At 35.6% G+C, this 10,341-nt stretch overlaps 1 non-coding gene across 1 annotated transcript; it reads left to right on the top strand.

Moving 5' to 3' along the window:
- The first annotated feature begins 7,024 nt into the window (after nt 1–7,024).
- Nucleotides 7,025–7,233, top strand: LOC115031254. Its single transcript, XR_003836854.1, has one exon. It is a non-coding gene; the product is annotated as a small nucleolar RNA U3 (small nucleolar RNA).
- The last annotated feature ends 3,108 nt before the right edge of the window (nt 7,234–10,341 follow it).

The following is a 10,341-nucleotide window of genomic DNA, read 5'->3' as shown; positions in this document are numbered from 1 at the left end:
AGCGATTGTAAAGTATATTTATACAAATGACTCAAAGAAGGTATTTGCAACAAAAGTATTGTATCATAAAGAACTCAGAGTAAATAAACGAAAATGAATATTAGGAATTGCTTTCGTCATATAATCTAACATAAAACCAGCAAGAAAAGAACACGTGCAGTCTGATGGCCTTCCCATGACATATGTATATATTATGCATATTTACACATATGTATATATTATATATAATACATAATATATATTATGTATAGTATTGTATCAGCTTACACCTCTATATCTTATGAAAGGCTATAAGAGATTATCTTATACACACATAAGCACACTCCCTATTGTTTATCTCTCTGACACTAAGAAGTTGGTAACAAAGCATCCTACCATTAGCTCAACAAGCACCTGGTAAAATACCAAGTAGTACCAATAAAAGAGTTGTTGTTTTTGTTTTTGTTGTTTTTTGTTTATTTAAAACTTTAAGTGGTAAAGGATGTGAATCACCATTACACACTCCGAATGCAGCATGCTAGTGACTTGAGTGTAGATTATCTAAAACCACAGGCTGCTCCCTGCTGGGAAGAAAGGCAGCAGAGGACAGAGAGCACCATGCTTTGCTGCTTCCTCTCTCTTTTATCTTCTGAAACTTCTTCACCCTATAAATCTCCTAACACCCTGTCTTCTGCATGGGCTGGCAATAAATCACTACTTGATCCTGTTCTTTGGGAAGAATGATAAAGAAGTGGTAACTTGGGACTTGCTTATTGAGGATGGGGTCAGGGAGTGGGGGATAGGAACTTCCCTGGTTGCTAGCCCTCTAGCTACAGATCCCAAACAAAATCCTGCCATCAACTCTGGGAAGATAATCTCCTGCAAGTGTATTTTATATATTATGTGAAAAGAGCATTATATGAAAAGGCTCTGGACTACGTGGGATAAGGGAATATGATACAAAACTAATCCTCGCAAGTTTATAGAATATTAATCTCTACTCTCTTGGGTCTCTTTCTTCAAAGATTGCTAAACCTGGCTTATCATTAGAACCACTGGGAAGCTTTTCGATCTTGAGTTATCTCATTTTAATATTAACTTCCTAATATTTTAGTAATTGAATAGGTTTAGAAAATATTATACTCTGAAAATAATGAAGTAATTCTTATCAGTGAATGCTGTTCTCCCCTTGTTCTTCTGAACAAAACTGTCTATTTCATCTTCAATTCTGAGATGTCTTCCTTGTAGCCTGCTAGTTACAGGAATATAGGCTAGATGAGTGTGAAGAAGGTATCAAGGAAGATGAAGTTGGCCACACTTTCAGATTGATGAAGATGGTATGGTGAGCTAACACATGTTTCTTAAGCATTCATATCACCAAGAAATTGTGTCAGTGGCTTGTTAGGTGAAAGAACATAACAAGGAGGATACAGGAAGAGCAATGTGTTAAATTGTAATTGGTGGGACTGGATAAAAAAGAGGTAACTTTTGTTGTTCTTGGGGGTTTTTTGTTGTTGTTGTTGTTTTGTTTTGTTTTATTATTGTTGTTTGGATGGTTGGTTTGGGTTTTGAGACAGGATTTCTTTATGTGCCTTGGGCTGTCCTGAAACTCCCTCTGTGGACCAGGCTGGTCTTTAACTCACAGAGATCCATCTGCCTCTGCCTTCTGAGTGTTGGGATTGAAGGCATAGGTCACCACTGCCTTACACAGAGAGAAGCAATTAGAATCAGCATTCGATGAAGATCTTGTCTTTGAAATTCATGATTTCAACAGTAAGGTTTATACTTCATAAACAGTCAGAAGCCACATGAAATTTTGGCAGGCATGTGACTTGACCTGTGTGCTTGAGATTGTTTTGCCTTGGCAGGCAAGATGGTCCAATAGGAAAAATGCTTGCTGCCAAGGCATATAGTTTAATCCCCAGAATCTACATGGCACAAGGAAAGAATTGGTTTCTGAAATTGTCCTCTGACTTATACATGTGCAAGCACTCACTACACTCACACAAAATAAATAAATAATTGTTTAAAAATTAAAAGAAAGAAAGAGCTCTGTTTTGGAGCTATGAAGACAGCTTACTCCTTGCTTAGTGCTTGCTGTGTCAGCAAGAAGATTCAAGTTAGAGGCGAAGTACCCATGAAAAGAAAACAGATACAGATGGTATGTACTCATAAAAAATCCCAGGGCCGGGGGAGTGGGAGCTCAAAGACTGGGTTTGCTGTTGGGCTAGTCCAGAGAGTTGAGCTGTTGCACCCCAGGTTCAAGGAGACCTTGCCTTAAAAACATGAATGTAAAGAATAATTTCAGAAGATAGTTAGAGTTTCTGCACCACTTTCCAACACACTTACGTACACTTACACACACACAGAGAGAGAGAGAGAGAGAGAGAGAGAGCGCTAGGCAAGAAGGACCTTCACATCATTGATATAGACTCAGTGAAGACAAAAAGAATAGTAAAGAGACTATTAGGAAAAATTAATTATATGGTAATAATAATGACACCAGATTTTAATTATGGGTCATTTAATTTTTTATAAATTCAGTCTGTTCCATAAAATATATAAAAATGAATTCCATATATTCTAGAAGAAACATTTAGAGGTAAGAGGATAAAATTGAGACTAAGGAGAATGTTTGAGAGAGATTTAGAGATCTGATTTAGGAAACTAGAATGTGAAGCACTTTTAGAGATCACCTAAGGTTACTTTTCTTGGATAAATATGGATTTTAGAAGAATCGTTAATGTGGTACCTTATTACTTCCAGACATGAAATGCAACTTCTTTATGTAACTTGTGATTTATATTCACTATTGGGAATTCTTTACTCTCATCCCATAATTAATGAATAATTTCTATTGTAGATTTTTAAACCTTTGCTATGACAAAGAAATCTACCACTTATGTTCAGTATGATATCAAACTTATAAGTTGCTGAAAGAATGGATGGATGCACAATGTAATCTTCAACTAATAGCTCAAGGAATCCATGCATACAGATATGGTGGAAATGCACTACAAAAGATATGATGCTAACAAGGGGTAAGAGGTTAGTCAGACTTTAAAGAATTACTTGATCTGAATGGACACATTAAAAGAGACAAAAACTGAAAACTTGGTAAAAGAATTATATTTTTGCATGTACTTTTTGTGCCCTGTCACTGATGTGTTCAAATTTAGAAGAAAGTAAAATTATGACTAAATACTGCTTTTCATTTTAAGGAGTCATATGGATAAAGAAGCTATAACAGTTATCAACTTAAAGAGACCTCTGAGCCACCAGAATACACTGGCTTTAATGTTTCTGCTGATGTAAAGAGATGCAATGACTTGACAACTCTTATAAAGGCCAACACTTAGTTGGGGCTGGCTTACAGTTCAGAGGTTCAGTCCATTATCATCACTGTGGGAAACACAGTGACACACAGGCGTGCATGGTGTTGAAGAAGGAGCCAAGAGTTCTACATCTGGATCAGCAGGTACCAGGAAGAGAGAGCTACACTGGGCCTGGCTTGAGTGTCTTAAGACCTTGAAGTCCACTCACAGTGACACACTTCCTCCAACATGGTCACACTCCTAATAGTGCTACTCCCTGGTGACCAAGTGTTCAAATCTACCAGCCTAGGAAATTTGTATCCAAATCACCACATACATGCAATGAAATATTCCAGATATGCGTTATTGTGTGGGAAGGGAAAAGAAGTAAGGATAGCCACTAAGGTTAAGCTTTATTTCATTAGTCTATTTCTGTAGAGTAAGGTCTGAACCCATGACCTTGCACGTGCTGGGCTGGCACTGTACCATTGGGCTATATTATCAGGTCTCTAAACATTGTTGATAATCAATAGAAGTAACATCAGCCTCAACAACAAGAAAAGTGTAATATAAATACAGCATAAGGAAGCATAGAAAACTGAAACATCTAAGTTTTGTACAGAAATAAGAAATACATAAAATCAGGAAAAATATTGGAATGCTGGTAGATGGCTTAATTTCAATTTTATGATTATAGTGTTAAGGTCATTCATATAAACAGGTACATATATGAACATTGTTCTAAAAGTTTGGTTATATCCTTTAAATCTGAGCCTTCCTTCACATAAAATCATTGTCATTTATATTTTATTGAATACCTCTTTGGAAACCAAGCTCTCCTTGACAAAATATTTTTTATTCCATACAAAGTAAATTAATTTTAGGATTTGAAATAATAATTTATGTTGGTATTGATGTCATTACAAACACTACACTGAATTGTTAATAACGGCCCTTGTTGACTTGAGTAGCGACCATAAAAAGTAGAAAAGAATATTTTAACCCTGGAGTCCTATTGTGATGTCCTCACCTCAAATATTAAAAATAAATGTATCATGCAGGTGCAAGCAAGACTTATTGTTTTCATTCTCAAAAAGTCGTATTAGATAGAGTTGTTCCTCAAAATGTGTGTGTGTGTGTATGTGTGCCTAGAAGGCACCTCAAAGGACAGAATGCCATTGGCAGATAAGTAGACATTGCCAATGCACCCAGTTTTGAAAAAGAAATTTCAGTGAGGGGTATTAATTCATGATAGTTTTATTTGTCATAAAATACAGTTGGCATAAAGGAACTCTGTCAACTTTTAAAATAGGACGGACGGAATGACACCAGAGTGACGTAACAGTAGACGCGAATGCACCTAACGTGACCAGCTATTTTTTTTTCCTAACTGACAGGAAAAACAAGGCAACTCAGACTAGGAAAACAATGACCAGGACATGCATATTTAAAATTCCCCTTTTCATTACATACAACTGCAGTGTTATCCTGATGGAGGCTCTCTTGTTGATGAGACATTTTATTTTGGGCACATTATATGCAGCGTTGTTCCTGACAGATTGTTTTCCAGCACCTCTGAATGCAAATAGAATCCATCCACAGTTTGCTCTTACATACTTCTTGCAAAGTCGTTAAGAGTGAGTGGCAGTGGCCAGAGACACCTTTGCTTTGCAATGGATAGTCAATGAAACAATGTGGGTAGGTCATTTAATATAGTTGTAATCGATTGCTGCTGTTGCCTTTCTGGCCAAGCTGTTGTGCAGGAACAGATTTTTAATTAAATAAATAGCTGGGTCGGCAGGCAGGTGCGCCTGGGCAAGCAACCTGCCCTGGGATGTGGTTTGCAGTGGTTGCTTGGCAACATAGCATAGACAGTCTCTGAACAACAGCTGCACCCTCTGTTAGCAGCTAGCAGATGCTCACACCTCAGAGAATGGCGTCAGAAATAATGATTTGTGAATAATAGCTCACAGGGCTCTCTAATAAATGGGGGAGGGGGTAAGCTTGAGTAATAAAGGTCAGAGATATTTTAGCCTGTTATGGGGCATGTGAATTTGCATTCAGCAAAGTAACTAAATGAAAAAGACAAAAAAAAAATAGCACTCCTATACCTTACAAAAAGGAAGAGAGAAAATGAATATATAATCTATAAGCAAAAAGTGAAGATGCTTTTGTATATATTGCTTCATTTAATTCTTTCAATAGACATCAATGCTAACTGTTAGTACAGCAAGCATGCTACTTGGCTTCAAGGAATTTAAATCACTTATAAATATAAAGTTCTATGATCAATTTAGTATGCAAATTTAAAACTGTGTGGCAAATAGAAACCCAAGACAAAATGTTTCACATATTATAAGATAAAATATGTGTAATAACTGTTACTACTAGTAACTGGTAGCTGTGTCCCTTTATAACTATGTTCTTTGTGCAATGCCTATGGGATCATGCCAAACATTGTCATCTGGCTTACTGAAACTAATTAAAAATAAGATAAAATATAGGACTGGAAGCTATGAATCTCTGTACTAATAAGAATGTGTAATTAAGTTGTGATGAAGCAGAACCCTCTACTATTTTATTCTGATCAGATTATGCCATGCCATGAACATATGGCCCCAACATTCACGTCACTTTTGGTATAAAGTCAGCTAAATGAAATTATTAGAGAATTTACTATATTCATTTTGACAAAACAGAAAATGTGCTTTAACAAATCTAAAAATACAATATTTATATTTTCAAGAAGTTCTATATTTCCAAATCAGTTGCATGCCCTAGTTTTTGCCTCTGCCTAACTATCCTATACACACATGGGTAAGAGGAACAAAGGACTGAATTGGACTGATAAAACCACACAGATGAATTTCTATGTACCTGCCTGTGAGGATCGGGTCAGATTTTCCTGTGATTGTGACAAATAGAGAGTGTGTCACGGTGAAGCATCTCCACTACATAAACATCAGTACATTTTCTCCCTTTGATGACATCTTCCTAAAAAGCAATCTATATGCTTTTTCAAATTTATTTTCAGATAAAACGTATTTTCAAATATTATATGTATGTATATCATACTATTTTCCTATGAATGTTTGGATAAAAACTTTATTTTCTCCCTTTAAATACTTAAGCCCTCAAGTTAACTAAACAGTGTTTCATAAGTAGTCACGTGTTTTGAGTTCAGTTCATTTCCTAGTTTTTACTTTGTGTGTTTGTGTGTGTGTCTTTATGTGTGTTCATGCATATTTGGGTGTTCATGAAAATGTATGTGTGCATGTGTTGAGGGTGAATGTGGAAACCAGAAGCCAACATGGGTATTGTTCTTTGAGAACTTTCAACTTTGTTTTTGTGAGACAGAGTGTTTCATTGGTCCTATGGATCATTGATATGGCTTGACTGACAAGCAAGGGGGCCCCGGAGTAACCTTGCCCTCTACATGGGTTCAGGGGATCAGGCTTGCACAGCCAACATTTGGACAACTGACTATCTCATCCCAAGTGCAGCTAGTCAAAAAGAATAAATATTGAAACTCCAACAACTGAATATACACATGTAATTAATGTAGAATTGAGTTAGTTTCATGGTAAGTAGCTAAAGTGAGTTGAGCATTGTTGAATCAACAACTAAATTGCACACAACCTTGTTTCTTTTCATAATCATTTCCAGGATGTGAGCGAATTCAATGGATCAGTAACACAAAGTATCTGATTGTCTCAAAAGAAGTATTTTCAAAGACAATACTTTTTGGACTCATTTCTATAGGTGGTTATGAGAGAAATTTCTCAGGGCCTGTAGAGTTCTGGGAACCAAGCAGAGGCACAGCCTTCTCTCCTGAGAGAGAGAAGCTAGCTTTGTTGTTTAGCCACAACTGCCATTGCTATTAATGATCACTGTCCTTTGGGGGGGTGGGGTAGGGAGAGAAGGATGTCATCTGAATGCCTTCTGTCTAGGGGAAAAAGAAGAAAACTTTTCAAGATCAAATAAACACTTTCCTTTTTGAAGAAGGCCAAGTTTATTGACTGGACGAATTATTGGATTTTAGGAAGAAACCATCCTCTACTAGTATCTATTCCAAATACAGATTGAAATGCTTAGTAAAAATTTAATTATTTGACTCATTTACTCTTTGGTGTCATGTATGTATTGAGGGAAGACTGGAAAAGTGTCCTCTTTAAGCATTAAAGGATGTATTTCGTGGGAAGTTCACCATACAGTTTCTACCACCAAAGCTGGCCACTCTGGAGTATCCAGGGACATTTAATTTGTAATTATGGTTAGTAGCCACATAGCCACTCTCTTCCAAGGAGACTGTTGTGAATCACTGATTAATAAAGCTAACAAAAAGTGGAATATTATAAATAATTCTTTATATAAAGTAGAAAAAAAATCTACCCTGTAGTACTACTAAGTAGAAAAGTACAAATGTTGTCTCTGACTTGTGTCTATGAATGTGTCCTAAAATCATGCAATAAGAGACTAGGTCTCCTCACTTGTATTATTTTTATGAATAAATAGAACAATTTAATCACTAAAATACCACATAAATGGAAAGCCAAGATGGAGTCTATGAATTAACTTGCTGTTGCCATTTAAAAATTGGCACAAAGTCATGATGGGAATGAAAGCCATAGAATAATTATAGCAGGATGCATGATGCAATTCATCTTTGCTTCCTGAACTAGGAAAAGGCCCTCAGTGGGAAAATCATCAAAATTTGAAAAGGGTTGTGCTCTCAAATATGGAAATCAGTCAGTGTTAATTTTCCTGTTACCATCACTTTGTTGTAGTTACATAAATGTTAATATTTGGAATGTCTAGATGAGGGGTAAGCAATAATTTTGGACTGCCAATTTTTATATCTGAGTATCGTACAAATAAATCAAATTATGATAATTATGAATTTATTATAGCTCATAAATTAAATTTAGATACAAATTAACATCTTAAAAAGTTATGTAGTAAATTCCTATTAATAGAAATCATTTTCTTTTTGATGATGACTGATGTCATTAAGGACAAAGGGGAAATATATATAGAGAGAGACAGAGTCAGATTTTGTTTTAAAATACAACAGAGACTGTAACACAGCACAAGCAGAGCAATTGGGACTGTTTGGGGCAGAGTGGAGACAGACTCGGATCACCATATTTAGAGTGCCTATTGAGAGGAGAACCTTTGGACTTACAGGAGAACAGACTGTAATAAAAATGAGTCATCTATCACTGTAGGCCAGCCACTCGGAGCTTTGTGTGCAGTAAAACCTCAGTACTAATAATTAGCTGCATCAAAGCCTGCTGAAGAGGTCAGCCTCTGTGAGGAAAGTATGACAGATTTCATCTGTTTTTCAATAATCTGAGATTGGCTGTACACACAACGCAAATTCTAAGCAGATATATTTCTCACTTTATTGGTATATTTTCTAAATTATCAATATTCTTGGCATTTATAACCACATATGTGATTCTACTACATATGAGAATGTCAAGTCAGGAGAATGGGGTTCCAGAAGGAAATGGACAGTTTGCAGAATAGTAGGTGGAAATGCTAGAAATTTCTGAACAAAAAGACAAAGGAAAGTTGAGAAAGAGTAACCAAGTTGTAATTGCATAATAAAGTGGTTCACAGAAGGCGTCTGATCCTTGAATCTGTCCCCTGTGCTGCAAACCAGAAACTCCCCGAAAACCACTGATTGGTGCCTCAGTTCCATATCACACAGCAACAGTAAACAATCCATCAAGGAATTCATTTAGGATCCAGCACCATGTGGTCTGCTACTGGTCTTTGTTATGTTGAATTATCCTTCTGGACGCAAGATTCTGTTTTCCATTTAATCAAAGGCACATATTAATACACTTCTATTATATTTCAAGAGTCAAAAATGCCTACAATCATTAGATTGTTTCAGACTCAGAGTAACAGCTCATTCTCATTGTTCTGGTGGAACATAAAACCTAAGTATTAATTCTGGCTTATTGCTGACGAAATGGAGGGATGTCACTTTACTCTCTCTGATAATGAAGGGAGAGTTTAATTGATCTTTCATCGTCTAACTTAAAACAACGGAACCATGAAGCAGTTTTATTTTATTTCCTATATTTACCATTTTATGGTAACTCAATGTTCTAATTGTATATATTTAATACATATTATATATATTATATATATAATATATAATATATTATATTTATATATATGTTATATATATGTATATATATATGATGTGTATATATATATATATACATATATATATATATATAAAATAAAATTAATCTGTAGAAAGTCCAGAGAATGTATGGGGAGAGCCGAATGTCTTTTAGGCTATGCTAAATGTAGCAAAATTTTACACCCACTTTAAAAATTTTATTTAGAGAAAAGCTCTTGTTTTCCAAAACACAACAAGATAAACATGAAGACAACTTAAAAAAAAAAAAAAACCACGAAAGCAGTAGGAAACACTTAGATGCTATCACTGTATTATGTGAACAAAGTCAGTGATTAGAAATTATTTCTCAATTTTTAAAGTGCTTAAACTTATTTTGAGATTTCAGAGGAAAGGTCTTTGACTGTCCCCAAGAAAAATATAAAATGATAGCTTAAATATTTACTTTCTATAGCTTGAGCACACAGGTCTCTGAATTTATATTCCCCAGGAATGGTAACAGAGAAAGACATTTTGTAACTGAGAATGAAAAGAGTGGAATGATCTGGTTGCTCCAGGACACAGAGGACAGCAACGCATGAGGAGGAATACATTTTAAAATGTTTCAAATTTTAAAAGCAGTGTTTCCCATAATATTTAGGATATTATTACAACGTTGTCCTGGTTTTTGCCCACTCAAGCCTCTAAAAGCAAGATGAGTCTGGGAGCACCATCAGCTAGGCATGAGTTCAGGGATGGACAGAAATTGAGAACAGAGAGCAAAATGAGGAGCAGATATTTGGGACAAGTTAAAGAACCAAGTTTGAAGTCACATACACTTCCTGGAGACAAACAATATGTAAACGAATAATCTTACCTTACTAAGTTTATCTGAAGCAAGTAGACGTT

Source organism: Mus caroli, chromosome 5, assembly GCF_900094665.2.
Source record: "Mus caroli chromosome 5, CAROLI_EIJ_v1.1, whole genome shotgun sequence".
NCBI classification, from domain to species: Eukaryota; Metazoa; Chordata; class Mammalia; order Rodentia; family Muridae; genus Mus; species Mus caroli.
Note: the sequence above shows the minus strand (reverse complement) of the source record. Positions and strands in the feature narration are given on the sequence as shown.